Here is a 16,688-nt window from a genome sequence, read left to right on the forward strand (position 1 = left end):
TTTGTGGCACTAGGGATAAAGTGATTTTGATTTCAATATTGTGTTTTTCAACGAGCTATTTACCTAAGTACAGTGGAGCGCCGTTTATACGGGCTCATCGAGACTTGTCCCCGCCCGGATACGCGAATAACACGGATAGTGAGTCAATGAATATATTTAAGCACAAATTCTCAACAGCACGGATAAATGGATAGCCGGATAAAAGGTACCCCAATAAACGGCACTCCACTGTACTACCAATCCACTAAACAACCACTAAACGGGTTCTAAACGGATCAAACTCTCAACCTAAAGAGAATCTAAAAAGACTTCGTTTAGCAGACGGCAAAATTTTTCTCGGCACAGGAGAATTCCACATTTTTTTTGCAGTTTTGAAACCTTTGTTTGTTTGTTCCAAATGCTAAGATTTGAATTGTAGGAGAAACTCGAGAGCCTAATCAAAAAAATATCTTTGATTTGAATTCCCACCTAAAGCCGAAAGTGAACATGTCGGTTCATGATACCGATTGAACGATCTCGAACGAATTCGACAATACGCACCTCATCGTACGAGGAGCACACTCTCTCACTTTCTTTCACTCTCTCTCTCTCTCTCTCTTTCTCTCTCTCTCAGCCGCCTGCAGCGAACAGCTCGCTCAAGGGCCCACACGACACGCGTACGCCACCATTCGTACTGTTCATTTCCTCGCGAGCGGAAGCCCAGCGCTGCTGCACACACAGCTCCGGAATCCATTTCTAGCCGTACCTTTGCTTTTCCTACGCGCGGCAAGCCGTTTCTATAGCAACCCCATCGTGTTTTCGGGAAGCGTCCGTGTGTTCGAACAGCAGCAGGTGTGAGCGACCCTCAGAGCCAATAGTAATACACAGCAGCAGGTTTTGCATACGGCGCACGCGACGAGCCCTTACCCCCGTGAGTGTTGGTGTGAAGCGGAATATCGTGCCGAATCAATATTTCGTGTCTTCCCCTCCCTTCCTCCACCGATAAGTGATTTGTTCCGACGCTAACTGTTTTATCCCACGGGAAGATAGGGGGCCGAGGTGGTAGGAGAAAAAATCTGAGAAATTGTTTTTTTAGGCTTGTGGCTGCTGCGATTTAGCATTTGTGTTTGAGTGTGTGTGTGTGGAAGTGTGACGGTGGTGTGAGGGGGAGGGGGGTACCATTTTAACCGTAAAAATCTGTCTTCGATTTCAGGTCAGCGACCATCTTAAAGTGTGTCTGTGCGAAGTGTAAAGTGCTTGCTGAGAAGAAGAGAGAGAGAGAGAGGAAGCGAAAAAAGTGCTGATAGTAAAAAAAAACCGTGCATTGGAATAAAATTGCACCATCTTTTGGGGGCCGTGTGCATCGTTGTGTGAACGGGCAGTGTTACGACGGCGAACGGATCTGTGGGCCACGCGAAGGATGCGGCCTTGTAAGTCAAACCCGCTCGGGTAACAGCGATCTTCTCAACCGTTCGACACCAGTAATCAACCTTCCCGCTAGTTGCTCTCTCAAGTAATTTGAGGAGCCTATGCCGCAGAAGGGGGTGAAGAGGGATGAGAGATTTCTTTCGTGATCCGAATATGCAAAATTAAAAAAGGCGAAGTTTCTTAGAGTTGCAAAATCCGAATGGTTTGTTTATTAAAAGTTCGGTCCCTTTTATACCCCCGGAAGCCCATACATTTTTAGGGTGTTAGTGTATCCTTTCCGAGAATAATTAGCACATAAGTGTACGTACGCGTGAGTGCCGCATGTTAGTCTTTGTGACGCATTTTTATTCCGCTTTTACACGTAGCGTACCCGGTTTCTAGATTAAGGTGATCGCGCACCACGCGAATTTACAATTTGACACGTCCGTTACGAATTTAATAATCGCGAACGTAACATCCTTCCCCTCGTAATTCATTCTCGTGAATTACGAAAATAAAAAAAGTGAGCGATTATTTCACTGGCTGCCTGCGTTGCTCGCTAGCCCAATCGCAGGCCGCAGCAAAGCCCTCCGTCGGTGGGGCCTCCCCCTGTGTCGAAGAGTCTTTGTAGTCAGGGAGCCAATTCCTCGTCTCGACAGGATCTCGTCTTCCTCGTTGGTAAGCGGTGGATGTACATATGGTTGTGGGTTGATCCTCATCTCCATCAGAACCGCTGCCGATTCGCCTGGGCAGGGTTGTCGCACTTCCCTCTCGACAAATCGTTGCGTGGTGATGTCAGGGGGCTCAAGATGATCTACACCGGTGTGTAGTGGTGAGGGGTTGTGGGGATGTGTCCCACACAATGGCAGGGGTGCCATAGAAAAATCTGGAACCACAGCTTCATGATGGTGAAGTACGGGGATCGATGTACCGCGATCTTCTTCATCTGGTTCCGCGATACGCTGGTCCTCGGACCAAGCTCGATTCGGTACCGTTTCCACGAACGGTTTCTGGATTATTTCCTTTCCACGATCGATCTCTTTTGATATCATCGTACTATCTGTATCGTAGTGGATCATCGGCTGATTATGAGGCGCTTCGTGTCCTTTCACGTTCATACCGAAGACAGTCCAACCCAGCTTGGTCTTGATTGCCATTGGCTCGTCGCTTCGACCCATTTTGCGCCCTAGTGGTATTAGTAGATGGCTATGATCGAGACCAATTAGTATAGTTGGCCTTGCGCTCTCGTAATCGCTGATGTCAATTCCTCTCAGATGAGGACATTTCTCTCTGAGAACGTTGCAATTGATTGATTGCCTCGGGAGCTGGAGATTCTTCACGGTTCTCATTTTTTCCAAGACCCGTTCTTTTTTCTCCTTCTCTCCTTTCACTAGGCAACTTACTCTCCTACTTTCTTTCTCTCGTATGGACAAATTCTGCGTCCACGTCATCGTAATCGGCTCAGTCGGCCCTTCTAACTGAAGCTGATTAGCTGTTTCTTCCTCGATCAACGTAAATGATGACCCTGAATCTAACAATGCAAATGTTTTCAGCGTTTTATCTTCGTTGCGTAACACGACCGGAACAATTTGGTAAAGTATTTTTTGTTCTTGATGACAATTCTCCTCCGCATCGGCTGTGAAGTGCAAACGGTGATGCGTTTCTTCGCATGGATGTGGGCCGCGTTCTCGTGCGGCTGTGCAATTCTGTGCGGTGTAATCTATTGCATTTCTTGCGTATGTGTTAGTGGCCGGTGAATTGTTTTGTGCGTTACCAAAGTGGTTGTGATTGAACGGTCTTTTTGTGTTGTGCGCTGAAGACTGGTGAACGTTCATCGAGTGTTTTGGCCTTTCTGGCCGTTTTGGCAATTCTTTAAGTACCTCTGCTTGAGGCAGCAACCATTTGCCAAAATCTTCCAGCGATGGAAGAACACCCGGTTTGATATTGGTGGATTTATATTCGATCCATTTTAGATGCCTATCAGTAGGCAGTTTACAAGCCAACTCATTTACGAGGCGATGGTCTTGTAAATACATAGGCATATTTATTGCCTTTATGTTGGTGATCATGTCCTGAATCGCGTCGGACAAATCAGGTATTTTGTGCTGATTTTCAACACGTATATTTTGCACGTCTTTAAGCAGCTCGTCGTACACGAGTTCTGCTCTGCCGAATTGCTCTTCGAGCTTCGTAATTATTTCCGGCACGTTATCTGGCTCGAGAAATAGACGGTGCACGCATTTATACGCCTCTCCCTTAAGGGCGTGTTGAAGCCGGGTCATGTTTTCAACATTTGTATATTTAGCCTGCTTAGTCGTTTCCTCATACGCACGCTTGAATTTCAACCATTCTTTGGCCTTGCCATCGAAATCAGGTAGCTGATCAAAGGTCAAGCGTTTGAGATATGTGTTTGTATCTAAGCTGCTACCTTTAAGCGCTTCGATTAGGGCTGCAATTGCCGTGTTTTGGTCTGAGCCAGTCGACGCTGGAGCCTTAATCTTAGCATAGTCTTTTGTGCATTTTATGCACAAGAATGGTTCGTCTGCTTTAGGCAACCGGTTCAGTTTGGCACATGCCATATGGAACCAGCGATCGCATTCGTCGCATTGGACCATATTGGGATCATCAATCCGGCTGCATAAGCGGCAGCTACCATTGTCGTTATCGACGAACGGAGTAAGGTTTCTTTTCGTAGTCATGACGTAGCTAATGTGCCGATGAATTCGTGTGCGTTTATAGTGCACAGATTTTTATCTGGTGTGGGTGTGCGATGTCGCACTGGTTCAACGGTGCGCAAGGGCTCTCCCTTGGAGCTCTTGCTTAGTGCTCTCTCACGCTATCGCATACGCAGCTCGCTGGAGCTGTACACGTGTTAGTGGAGCCTTATGCGTGAGTGCGTAGGTGGAGAGCGGAAGCAATCCTATCGGAAGCGATGCTGTCTTCCTCCTAGTGTGAGTGCTTCCTCTGGAGCGAGGATAGGTTCGTCTAGGAGCGAAGAAATTTCTCTTCGGTGAGAATGTGGAGGGCTAGAGAATTTGCGGAAGCTTTCATACCACGGGCAAATCTCTCTACCATACAAATGTGAGGAAGATTCCTCTCTGGAGCCACCAAATGTTACGACGGCGAACGGATCTGTGGGCCACGCGAAGGATGCGGCCTTGTAAGTCAAACCCGCTCGGGTAACAGCGATCTTCTCAACCGTTCGACACCAGTAATCAACCTTCCCGCTAGTTGCTCTCTCAAGTAATTTGAGGAGCCTATGCCGCAGAAGGGGGTGAAGAGGGATGAGAGATTTCTTTCGTGATCCGAATATGCAAAATTAAAAAAGGCGAAGTTTCTTAGAGTTGCAAAATCCGAATGGTTTGTTTATTAAAAGTTCGGTCCCTTTTATACCCCCGGAAGCCCATACATTTTTAGGGTGTTAGTGTATCCTTTCCGAGAATAATTAGCACATAAGTGTACGTACGCGTGAGTGCCGCATGTTAGTCTTTGTGACGCATTTTTATTCCGCTTTTACACGTAGCGTACCCGGTTTCTAGATTAAGGTGATCGCGCACCACGCGAATTTACAATTTGACACGTCCGTTACGAATTTAATAATCGCGAACGTAACAGGCAGAGTCGTGTGCTGTTACGCGCAAAAGGTTAGTTACTGCTCGTATTTGGATTGTGTGTGGGAAAATGCCATACGTTTGTATGTAATGAAAATATTATAAACCATCAAGCGCGAGTGTATGTATGGCTTTAAGTCTGCTTGAAGCATTCCCAATGCTTTTTTTGTTCTCCCGGACAAACTGAACTATTACCACAAAAACCAGCCCGAAAGCGGGACGCCATTACGATGGCAACGATCCTGTAGTAGTCACCAAACAACAGCAAAACAACTTGAAAAAGAAAAACACAACTACAGTGAAATACCGTTGCTATGGGAATAGGAAACGGAAGCCATCGCTTGCCGTAAATAATGGAACGTGTGTCTCGCTCGCGTACTTCGCCGCGTCTGTCTGGCTTGCTTTGTTAGAAACTCCGTCTTGAACTGCATCCTGCTTGCCCTTACTCTCTCTCTTTCTTTCGCGAAAGACGGTGCGAGTAGAATGGCCGGATCAAAACAATGGAAACGCATCAAAACAACACACACACCCTTCGGCAGCGGTCGCCGTCTGCTCTTCCCCTCGCTCTGTGCTTCTCGCTACAGCCAATTCCCGGACCGTGTTTTGGGAAGTGGAAAATTCCATACGCGTTTGTTCTCTATACCGAGTCAAAAAAGGACGTTTACCTTCGTTCGACAACGAACCGTCGTGCCTAGTTGCTGATGTTAATCGTTCTGGGAAAGTAGGGAAAATACCCTCCGGTTTCACTTCGATACTTAACGGCAATTGGAGGGTTTGTGCGTGTGTGTGGGGGAGGTTGTGTGTTTCTGATTTGTGTCGTTTTGTGCCAATAGCAGACAATTTTTGGGGGGTGCCTGGCAGTGCTGGAATTGAAAGCGACGGTCTCTATCGGGTTGATATTTATGGTGGAGTATTTTCGGGAGACACCCTTCCTCATTTGTGTGCTATTCACACGTTGGTGCGGTGCACGGGGTGTGTGGGTTTGTGTTGCTATTCAAGTATCGTCGTTCCGTTCAAGTGGATATGCTGTTGTTTGTTTTGATGCGTGATCCAATTTAAATATTTGAACAATTGTCGCTCGTTTTTGAACACACACGCACACGCAGCAGGCAACCGTTTTGAAGTGAAGGGAAAAAGAGTTTCTAAAGATATCATTCTAAAAGCGTCTTGCTGTTGGAATGTTCTTGTTTGGAAATAAATAATAGCAACATTTGCTTGTTATACTTTTACAGTTGATCGAAGTGTGAAATATACCGTATTGCTTCGAATTGCGGACACTTGAGACATTTTTGGAGCAAACCTTCTAAATTTAAGAAAAAAAAAAAAAGATTTCCAATAACTTTACTCGTAACATGGTAAAAACTCATGAAATTACAGCAATATTTCGATTCATATTTCGGCCAATTTTTACTTCATGTTTCATATGACGGACGTTTTGATTCAAATTTCGGACAGCATCAAAATATCGGTAATTATTTTCAAATTCACTTACACACTTTTTTAGTTTTCTACTTCTTTTAAGGTCCGGACTCTGGTAGTGAACTGACCGACAGATAATATTTATTTACTGTTGCATCAGGGTCTACTAGGGGTCAGAAACATGTTTAATTTATTCTAGTACATCATGGCAATCATATAAACTTAAAAAGCGGTATGACCAGGAATTGGATATGAAGAAATTGAATAAAAAAAGGATAAATCACCAACCTTATCATTAAATACATTCGTTGTCGTTATCTTTTGACTGCAAGTAGCAATTTTTTGAAAGCACTAACTTTTGACTGTAAGTGATCTATGTTTTCCCCTAGTATAAAACATAATAAATACACTTGATATTAGTGATATTTTAATTTAAAACGTTTGTAATCTTGTTTTTGATTTTTTTTGTTTTTACGAATTTCAATAAATTTTTACGGCATTATTTGCACCTGAAAATGCATGCATGAATGCTTGAAAAGCGCAATAACAATTGTTTAATAATTGATTCATTGATACTTTTGATTAAGTTGAAGAAACTAAGTAAACACATGGCAAATAACAAAATTGCCTTAGAAACAAACATCGATGATTAAGAAGCAAATTTCAGCGTTAATGACTGTAGGTAAAGTGATAAAACTTTTTTTGTTATTTAACACTGATGAGTTGATGGAACTAGTGATGTGCTATTTAGAGAACTCCCAAGACTCCGATCTGACGCCGGTTATAGTCCGATTCCGATTCCGGCAAAATCCGAACCAATAGTTCCGCCCGGAGTCGCCCATAGTCGTTCGGAGTCGTTTGGAGTCGAAGTTGTCTGGAGCTGCCTGGAGTTGTCCGGAGTCGCCCGAAGTCGCCTTGGAGTCGTTCGGAGTCGTCCAGAGTAGTTCGGAGTCGTCCGGAATCGGAGACCGGAGTCAACAGCAGCCTTCCGGTGCAATGTGCTTGTAATCGGGCATTTCATTTCGTTGTGTTTTTTTGTCTTTCACTTTGCGCGTACATTTCGAATACAGGCGGTCCCCGAGTTACACGGTACCTCTTATGCGCGGATTCGGAGATACGCGGTTTTCTAAATTTGACAATTCTTTGAGCAAATTGTACTGATTTGACACATCAATTGCAAATTGCCAAATAATTTCCGTTTTGATCGAATGTTAAAAACTATTTCAAAAGGTTTAAAACAGTTATATTCAGTCAGAATCATATCAAATAATTCATAAAGTGACTAAAACCGCCCCCTACTTGCAAAATTACTCGAATATTATGATATTTTAGCTGGAAATCACGAGTTTCGACTTACGCGGAAATCCGAGATACGCGGTATTTTGCGGCCGTTTTCGGTCCCCATAAACCGTGTATCTCGGGGACCGCCTGTACAGGCCTTTGTTGTAAAGGCCAACTTCAGCCGACTCTGGACGACTCCAGACAATTCCGGACGACTTTGGACGACTCTGGACGACTTCAACTAATTCCGGACGACTCCGGACGACTCCAGACGACTCCAACTACTAACGACTCCGGACGACTCCGGACGACTCCGGACGACTCCAGACGACTCCGGATAATGCTGGGCAGTCGGTTCCGAAATTATTGGAGTAGGATCGGACTCGACTCCGGATTTTTGTCTATTTTACCCATCACTAGATGGAACGAAACCAACTAAAACAAAACCCCCATTGGCCATTATTGTTGCAAGCCGATCTGCTTAACACTATTTTATCAAGTTGGTTAAAATCATTCGACCGTGACGGTAAACTTTGCATTTCACCTGAGCTTTAAAGTAATCCCTCCTGTACATCGGTATCCCCGGGGCTTCTCGATCCCTTGTCGGAGCTCAAATGATTCCACATCGACCCCTTGGAGTGTAAGATGGGTGTGAAGGGGGGGTAGTACCATGACCTTAACAGGATTCTCACAGGAGATCTGGGGCGAAATGAGTGCGCGGGGTTAGTTCTTCGGGTGAGCCCCAACGAAATACACCTAAGGCAAGAGAAAAGACGAGCAGCAGCGCTCTAAGTGTTACTTGAGCTTGCTGGGAACGTTATTTTTGTATCTCTGTTTTCTTCCCTCCCATCAGTCTCTGTATGCCCGGGTCGCCTTTTATCGCCTTTTCGGACGCAGCACACGCTGCTGCGGGTGCAATATGCGGGGTTGCACTTGAAAACTGCATTGCGGTTGCGGTGGCATCAATGAGCAGAAGGGGACGACCGGGGGAGACACTTCACCCCAGACGGTTCTAATGTATATGCGGATCGATTCGTTAGAGGATATGCGCTCTGGAGCTCCGGTTGGTGTGGTGGTTATGGTGTAGACGACGCCTCGAGCTGTGGAGAATGAAAGCATGCCAGCAAAATTAGAGCAAGCCCCGGAGGCTAAGGTAAGAAAGATCCCGTCTGCAAAAGCTTTGAGGGGGCCAACTGTTAGAGACTTTTCCTTCGGTGTGTGTGTGTTTTTTTGTGGTTCTGGGTTTTTAGCTTTTTTGCTTGCATCGTTAGGACTAAGGTAGGACTGCAATCTGCGCTGAAGCCGAATTTTTACCCCCAAACCAAAGCGCGCTTGCCTAGCCGCTCCTAAGTGAAAACTCTCGTTGTGGTGTGGGGTCTTTGTGTAGCTGTGAGCAAAGGAAAAATTGGATAAACCGAAGGAAAAGTGGGTTTTCGTTGGAAGTTTGTGAGCGAGAATGGAAAGAGTGTCCGAGTGCTTGGTGTGTGGTATGTGTGTGTATGTGTGTGTGGACACTTGATGGTTTCGTCGCTCGAAAGGGAGAGACTTTTATTCCATGGAAAGGACTTTTTCAGCTGTATGGTGATTGGGAGAAAAAGTTTTTTGTTTAGTGTTTTCGGTAGAACGAGGAATAAATTAAGTTAGATCTCGAGTTAGATTTGTGGGACATGTGTTGCGTGTTCCTATCGCATTTGTTCCTATCGCATGTGTTCCTATCGCATTTGTTTTAAAGAATTAATTGGAGCTAAATAGCTTTAACTGAAAGCATTTGACGAACGATAAATTTTAAACTCTTGTGATAAATTAAAGCAACTAATGTGTGTTTTGAAGGTCCACAATAATACTTCACTTTTTTAATTAATTCTAGATAAATTTTTTTAACTATTTTGAAGTCTGATTAGAATCCAATTAAACATTCTTTCCAATTTTTATATATTTTAATAAATTACAAATATTTAATTTAAATTTTGGATGTCATTAATTTCAGTTTTGTTTATGTGTGCATTGAAGGTTTAGAATGTAAGTTTCCTTTTTGTTTTTGAATTTTAGTTAGAATTTTATTTTCAATTGCAAACACTGTTTTTAGATTTGTCAGATCTGTCCTACATTTGTGCACGCTTATGATTACGACAAGCTTTACTTAACAGTTATGGCAAGGGAATGAGCACGTACCTAATCTGACACTAATCCTCATGTCAAAGCATGCAGACGGGACAGGCAGAGGAGCCTAGTTTTACTGGGGCTTCCCGTACAGCTAGTAGCTCGTGTGCGTGGAACGCCACTATCTCTATTGGAGTTAACGTTGAGTGAACAAACTAGCAAAGCAAACTCCCTTATAAGGTTTCCATGGAGTAGTTTTTGAATAACCAGATGCATAGAAGGTGCTCTGTCTTTTCTCGGAATATGCAAACAAGTCCAATATGTCGTCTATGATGTAAAAATGTTGTTTTCATTACGAGTTTGAGCTGCATTTGATGAAGCTTTTATTAGATGGTAGCATTCTTCTGTTTGCGCTTGTTACAAGTGTGCGAGGGATTTCGTTCCAAGGTTGCGCTCCAGTTCAGACCACGAGCTCGTTTTCCCGAAAAGAAATGTTTGAATGCGAAAACACAACAAGAGAGTGCAAAGCAGCGGCAGCCAGCCAGCCAGCAACATGTTGACACGGAAGACAAACAACGGTGTCGGCGTTTCTCGGGCGACGGGATGTCTTTACCGTCTTTTCACACCATTTTCCCGACCGACGCCCCAAGAAGAAGAAGAAGGTGTGTGTGGTGTGTGTTTGTTGTGCGATGATACATAGACATACATCAAAGAAGAACGCCTAAAGCCTGCAAAGTGGGATGTAATTTCGAGTGAGAGCTAGGCGAACTAGGCATGGGAGGAAGTGGTATCTATCACGTGGTGTGTGTACGCTGGTAAAGGAGGAAGCTGTGTGGTTTTAATTTTCCTTAATCGTTGCCGTTCCGGTTTGTTCATTTGCAACGTGTTTCGGGGAGGAAAGGCAGTGGATACTTTCATAGCACCCGCAAAGACCACAACAAGCTACAGGACGGGTGTGTGTGCGTGTCTTTTGCAGTTCGAGACACCAACATTGAAGAAAAAGTTAGAAGTGCTGCAGGGATGACGATGCTTCTTACATGAAATGGTGTATTTGGTAAATTGTATTTGGAGCATAGCAACACACGTGTATGACGCTGCCTACAGCATGCTTGAAGATACGTCCAAGACTTCTTTGAACAAAGGCTTTTTCCACAAACATTGTTGAAGATATGTTGAAGATTTAATTACACGGTTTCTTGAATTTCGTTGGACGCATTTTCATGTATTTCTATAAACTTTGACTTTGTCTACTTACTGGGAGCTTGACATGTTTACGAACTAGTTAGAATTCAATGCCAGTTTATCAGATATATTTGTGGATTCCTGGCACAAATTATAATCGCTATTTGCCATTGAGGGGATACTATTCCATGTATTGTAGATGATATTACTGATCTTGTGGAGATGTAGGTTACAATTTTCTGTAGTCCATATGGCGTATACCGCTTCATTGAAGCTATTCTGGTTAAATGTCTGAAATACTGCTATTCCAAATTCGATAAAAGTTTTCAAGTCAATTGCATATACGCAGATTTTCATGCAGCTTTTGATAAATTCAACCATATCTTACTTCTAGCGAAACTGATAAAATATGAAATAAGCAAAGACCTCGTATATTGGCTTCAAAGTTTCGTTTTAGATAGAAGCGTGCCCTTTTTGTCTGAAAACTTGTTATGTTCGTTAGTTCGTCCCATTATTGAATTTGCTAGTATAGCTAGGACCCGTTTACAACAAGATGAAATAGATAGATTAGAGACTATTCAAAAAAGTTTACAAACACACTCTTCTATCGTTTACCATGGTCGAACATTATTCGGATTAGAATCTTTATAACAACGTAGAATGACGGCACAGAGTATTTTCCTTCACCAGGTTGTAACAGGGAACATTATATTCTAATGCATATTATCTTTTTATTTCCGGGTATACTTTTAAGAGCAAGGCATCTTTTACAGGCAAACTTCTGGACTACTTTATATTGCTCCAGGGACCCAGTACTCCAAATGATGAGCTCTTATAACGCTCTAGAGCACGTCGTTAATTTTCACCTAAGGACTTGTTTAAGACAGCTTTTGCATGATTATTTCATGTTCAGTGTAGCTGTTTTTTTTCTATTAATTAATTAATTAATCTCTAACGTTCAATTCAATGGTGTCTGTTAAGGCTTGGTTAACGCAAAATTTGCGCAAAATTTAAATAAAACATAAAATACATAAAATACATAAAATATGTAATTTATGTAAAATAATTAAATATTTCTTGAATATACTTGTGTTCAATAGAAATAGATCTAACGAAGTAGAAGTTTTACATATTATTTACATAAACATAAATTGATTTTTTCAACTTTTCGTCCGTATGTTTTTGCATAATGTTGGTCAAATTGATTAACATTTATACTGGTAGAAGTCAGAAATCGAATGTTGATTTTTTTCAAACGAAAAATGAGTGGATCTAGTCCGTAAATGTAATCGATACTGAAACTAGGACTAGCAAAGGGATTTCAAGGTGAATTGATATAAAAATACAGGTAAAGATGTAACAAAATTCTGAAATTCTGAATTCTACCTGTGAAAGGGAGGGGTTTGTATTAATAAGGAAGATTGAAAATTCATTTGGATCAATTGCCCAGCTTTGGCAGAGGACTCGCTCAAATTCCGTATCCAATTAGTTAAAACGAATGCCTGACTATGCTATTTTGGGTTCACTTAGACACGTAAATTAAAGGACATAATAAATTTGCTGTACCCCCATATTTGTTATTGCTAATGTAAAACTTCGAATTTTACTTATTTGAATTAAACGTTGAACGTATCACAAAAGGACAAATACGCAAGGCAGAAGAATAAACCGAAGGCTGAAGGTGTTGTCGGTACAACGATCCGTAAACGAATGATCTTTATTTTGACATTCAGATTATCGCACAGTTGTCACGGTGATGGTCATATTCTGATTCGGCATATTGAGCACTATGGTCTTATCAGGGGTCAAATCTCCAGGATATTACACTAAGCATATTTGTTTTAAAACATTCCCATCCGTTTCATTATATACGCAGCAAAGCAGCAAAGATGAAATTCAATCCCCATAGCATTGGATTTACTCTTGCGCAACGAATTGCAACGAAACCGGAAAGCAACTCTAAGGGCAACTTCACACTAAAGCGAAGCTGTAAATGCAAAAGCGCGATATATTTAAGACTTGTGCAAATCTCTCTCGAACGCTCGATAAGAAAACGGAACCTCAGAGCAATATATTTGCCCTGGCGGGGAAACCTTACATCTTCCATCGCCTCAGGAAGCAAACCGAAGCAAATGCGCCTTCCTCGTGACACATTATCAAGAAGCGAATGTGTGGATGAAACTGTAAATAAAACGGAATGAGTGGGAACGCTCTGTAGACGCGTCTCCTGCTTCTTCCTGTGGGAAGAAGCAGTGGCTAATCTGTTTCTCAGAGCAAAAAGTGTCACCGAAGTGAGTCACACAGCATCAACATTCCGCCGCACGAGCGTACTCAGCAGATTGGATGCTATGTGCCTTCTGGTCTTACTGATAGAAGTATGTTGAAAAGAGAAAATTTAATAATGATTCATTATGTTTATTTGGTCAATCGTTTAGTTGTTATTCACTGTTTTTTTTTTTAAAGGATTTTGACTTCAATGTTCAATATGGAAAAGTCGAACTCTTGATAAAGTTTATACAATTTCGCTTCGACTAGTACTTCAGCTTTCTGAAAATCAGCTTTTAAAAGATTGCTTTTTTTGCGCACTATGCAAAAAATCTATCCCTCTCATCTCCTTTACCGTAGAATCTAATCAAAATCTTGACATAACTTGCGTTGGCCTGAAAATGATTAAACTTTGCTTGATTTTTGGAGCGCCAATGTCGAGCGATCAATCATGCTTGTTTCATCAAAACTTTTGCTTGGTATTTACCGGAAATACATTGTTGCTATGCACATAAAAAGAACAAACAACCGAGAAACGGAAGTAGCGATCTTTAAGAATTTAATGAAAATCTTCAAACAATGAACCGCATTTGTAATTCTTCTTTACAAAACACAAACAGTGGGGCAGAGGGCGGCCACGTTATTGAAATTGATTAATGCTCTAACCAGTTTATCAACAGTCAACCCCATATATTAGCAAACCCAATATTAAATGCCGATGCCATCGGTGACCTCTCTCGCTGTCTCTCTTTCAATTGATTATGATAACGAAATTCATTCCCTCCTGCGTTCTGTTCCTTCTCTCTCTCTCGTTCACTTCCCTGACTTTCATTTCTATCGAATCAATAAATATTTTGATTTATTCTCCGGCACGCACTGCGTACTTTGTGTGTGCACAATTGTACAGAGAGAGAAAGAGAGCTTTTTCTCCTTTCCCGCCGTCAACAAAACACACATTCTTGGTGGTTTCGCCGTAAGTTTCCGCCTTTATTGCCGATCAATTCCCGTGTCCGTATCTCCGCTTTGCCCCGCACATCATCACGAACGCATATCGTACGACTGCGGGGATAATTTTATTACCTTTCCCCTCCAATGTTAGCATCTCTCCCGGACGATCGCTGTTTGTGGCGGCGGAGACACATAAATTGTTGAGAACTTGTACGAGTTCTTTCGCCCTGGCGAGCGCCGCTTGGTTTGGTGTGTCGGTTTTGTTACGCGCCCGAGCGCGTTCTTTTGAAAATAATAATTGACACTCAGGCCTGTAGTCCACCGGAATTCAAACCTTTCCTCAGGGTTGTGCAGGGGGTGTGTTTATGAGCGATAGACCCGATTCTGTGTGTGTACGCAATCGCATATAGGGAATCGTACAACCATTGGACCACTTTATCAATGCACCGAACAACGGGGAGCAAAAGGGGCAGGCAGTAGTACATTTTTGTGAGTACGCACTTTTTTGGGGGCAAAAGTTTTCAAAGCAGGTCCGAACCTCCATTGAATGATCTCATCAAACGCATATGAAGAAAAGAATGGGGGGGACGTAGGCGTGTAGAGAAGCGTGTTTGGAATTTTCTCCAAAGGCTCTGGGAGACGACGCGGGTCAAGCAATATCACACAAGACGTGGGGCAGCACACGCGTGTAAGACAAAGAAAAAGCCTGCGGTTTTGATGAGGAGGGAGTGTGGTATACGTGTCACTACGTTAGTGTGACTCCTACCGGGGGTTAGGGTTCAATCGATATCGTCTTGTGTGCCCTTTGCCCTTTGATGGCTGCGGTAGAAGAAGAAACCCCGGACGAATCTCGATGAATGGTGCTGATGGGGTTGCCTTTCAAGTCTTTTGTCTTTTTGAATGGCTTCTCTTGGTCGACGACGGCTGCTATTTGTTGCGTGTGTGTGTGAGTGTCTGAGTTGGTAGAGCGATCTCGGCCGTCGTCGTGGTCGTCTCGGATTAATTAAATTAAACTTCACCAAAACCACCAGTTCGCAGAATCTTTGGCCCTTTCGCACTGGCGATGAAGTGGTACGATCAAGTGTGAGATGGGTTGCCCTGTCGAAAGAGGCATTAGTTTCTTCGGGGGAAATTTGATAATGATTTTGTTACCTTTTTTTTGTATGTAGAAAAAGATTGGCTGCAAAACTGAAAAACTGAAAATGCATTTTAATTGCGCAATGCTCTTGAAGTCGTCAAGAAATAAACATGAACTTAAGGCTACGCAAGTGTTTACGCGAGCAGTGATATGTTTCCTACTAATTAACTGCAGTTTAGCTTTTATCGTAGTCTTTATTGCTGTTTGTATTGTAAGCTGATCTGTTCCACATTTCATTGTTTCTCTTATTGGATTAAGAACTTAATTTGTGCGATTGCCGTGTGTATTTTCACCCAATTTTGTGGTACTGTGTTTTACTAACTTTTATTTCTTTTTAGTGACTTTACTATTTTGTTCTTTTTTTTTATTTTTCATTTTCTTTTATGTCTTTTTTTAATTACTCCTTTTCTAGTACTATTTCTTTCGTTTAATTTGGTTCATTTATACATTTACATACAGTTTAAATAAAAAAATGCTTCTATGAAAAGGAAAAACTAATTGTAATTTTTTTATATTAAAATCCAAATTATTACAGGGGTTTCCAAGTCACTTTAGAATGTGCACATCATTATTCACCACCTCCAAGATGTTTTTCAACAACTTTCAAATGATGTATTTGAATTAAAATAAAATTTCAGTTCCTGTACATGTTTTTCCAACACATCACAAAGAACTGTCAAACTCCAAATCCAGTTTGAGACGTGTTGAAAATTATGCGGAAGAACTGAAATATTATTGTGATGTAAATACAACATTTTACCGCTGTTGAAAAACATCTCTCAATCCATGAAAAATGATGAAGACATTGGTTAATTGACTTGGAAAAGCCTGTCATGAAATTTTATATTCAAATTCAATGCTACATTTTATAAATTAATTAAATTTAATTGGCTGTAAAGAGGAAACATTATTTATATAAATAATAACTTAAAAATTAAACAAGAAAAATAAAATAGAGCATTTTTCAAGTCAATTTCTAATGTAAACATACTATTTGAAATATCAGACATTTATACAAAAAATAGTGTTGTAGATAAATTAAACTCTAAAGTATGAGTGTAACACACTATCATATTAATGACATACTGATTGATCCATTTAACAAAAAGTTAGTTCTTAATTTTGAGCAATCTCGATTCACTAGATAACGTGTATATTATAAAAGGCACACATTTGGACGCCTTTAACATATCGCACCGACTAGGATTTATGGACCCACAACATTTGGTGTAAAAGTGAATTCAATTATGCTGTGTCCTATTGTTATGCATTCAATATCCAGGCCCTTCGATTTCGATCATTTTTGCATCGGAATCAGGCGCATAGTTCATAAAATGCACCTGCCCCGATAGCCTATT

General features: G+C 41.9%; 1 protein-coding gene across 3 annotated transcripts in view; it reads left to right on the top strand.

The window, feature by feature from the left end:
- Window positions 1-655: 655 nt before the first annotated feature.
- Window positions 656-16,688, top strand: part of LOC120900018 (CD63 antigen-like) — an 89,327-nt gene continuing 73,294 nt past the window's right edge. Inside the window, exons 1-2 of one of the 3 annotated variants that reach the window (XM_040306491.1) lie at window positions 656-910; window positions 1,193-1,409. The gene's annotated coding sequence lies outside the window, so the exon portion shown is untranslated. Of the gene's footprint in view, window positions 911-1,192; window positions 1,410-4,500; window positions 4,547-5,010; window positions 5,031-16,688 lie in introns of those variants that run through there. The other 2 variants (XM_040306493.1, XM_040306494.1) reach the window with 2 other exon arrangements.

The sequence above is a fragment of the Anopheles arabiensis genome, chromosome 3 (assembly GCF_016920715.1).
Source record: "Anopheles arabiensis isolate DONGOLA chromosome 3, AaraD3, whole genome shotgun sequence".
NCBI classification, from domain to species: Eukaryota; Metazoa; Arthropoda; class Insecta; order Diptera; family Culicidae; genus Anopheles; species Anopheles arabiensis.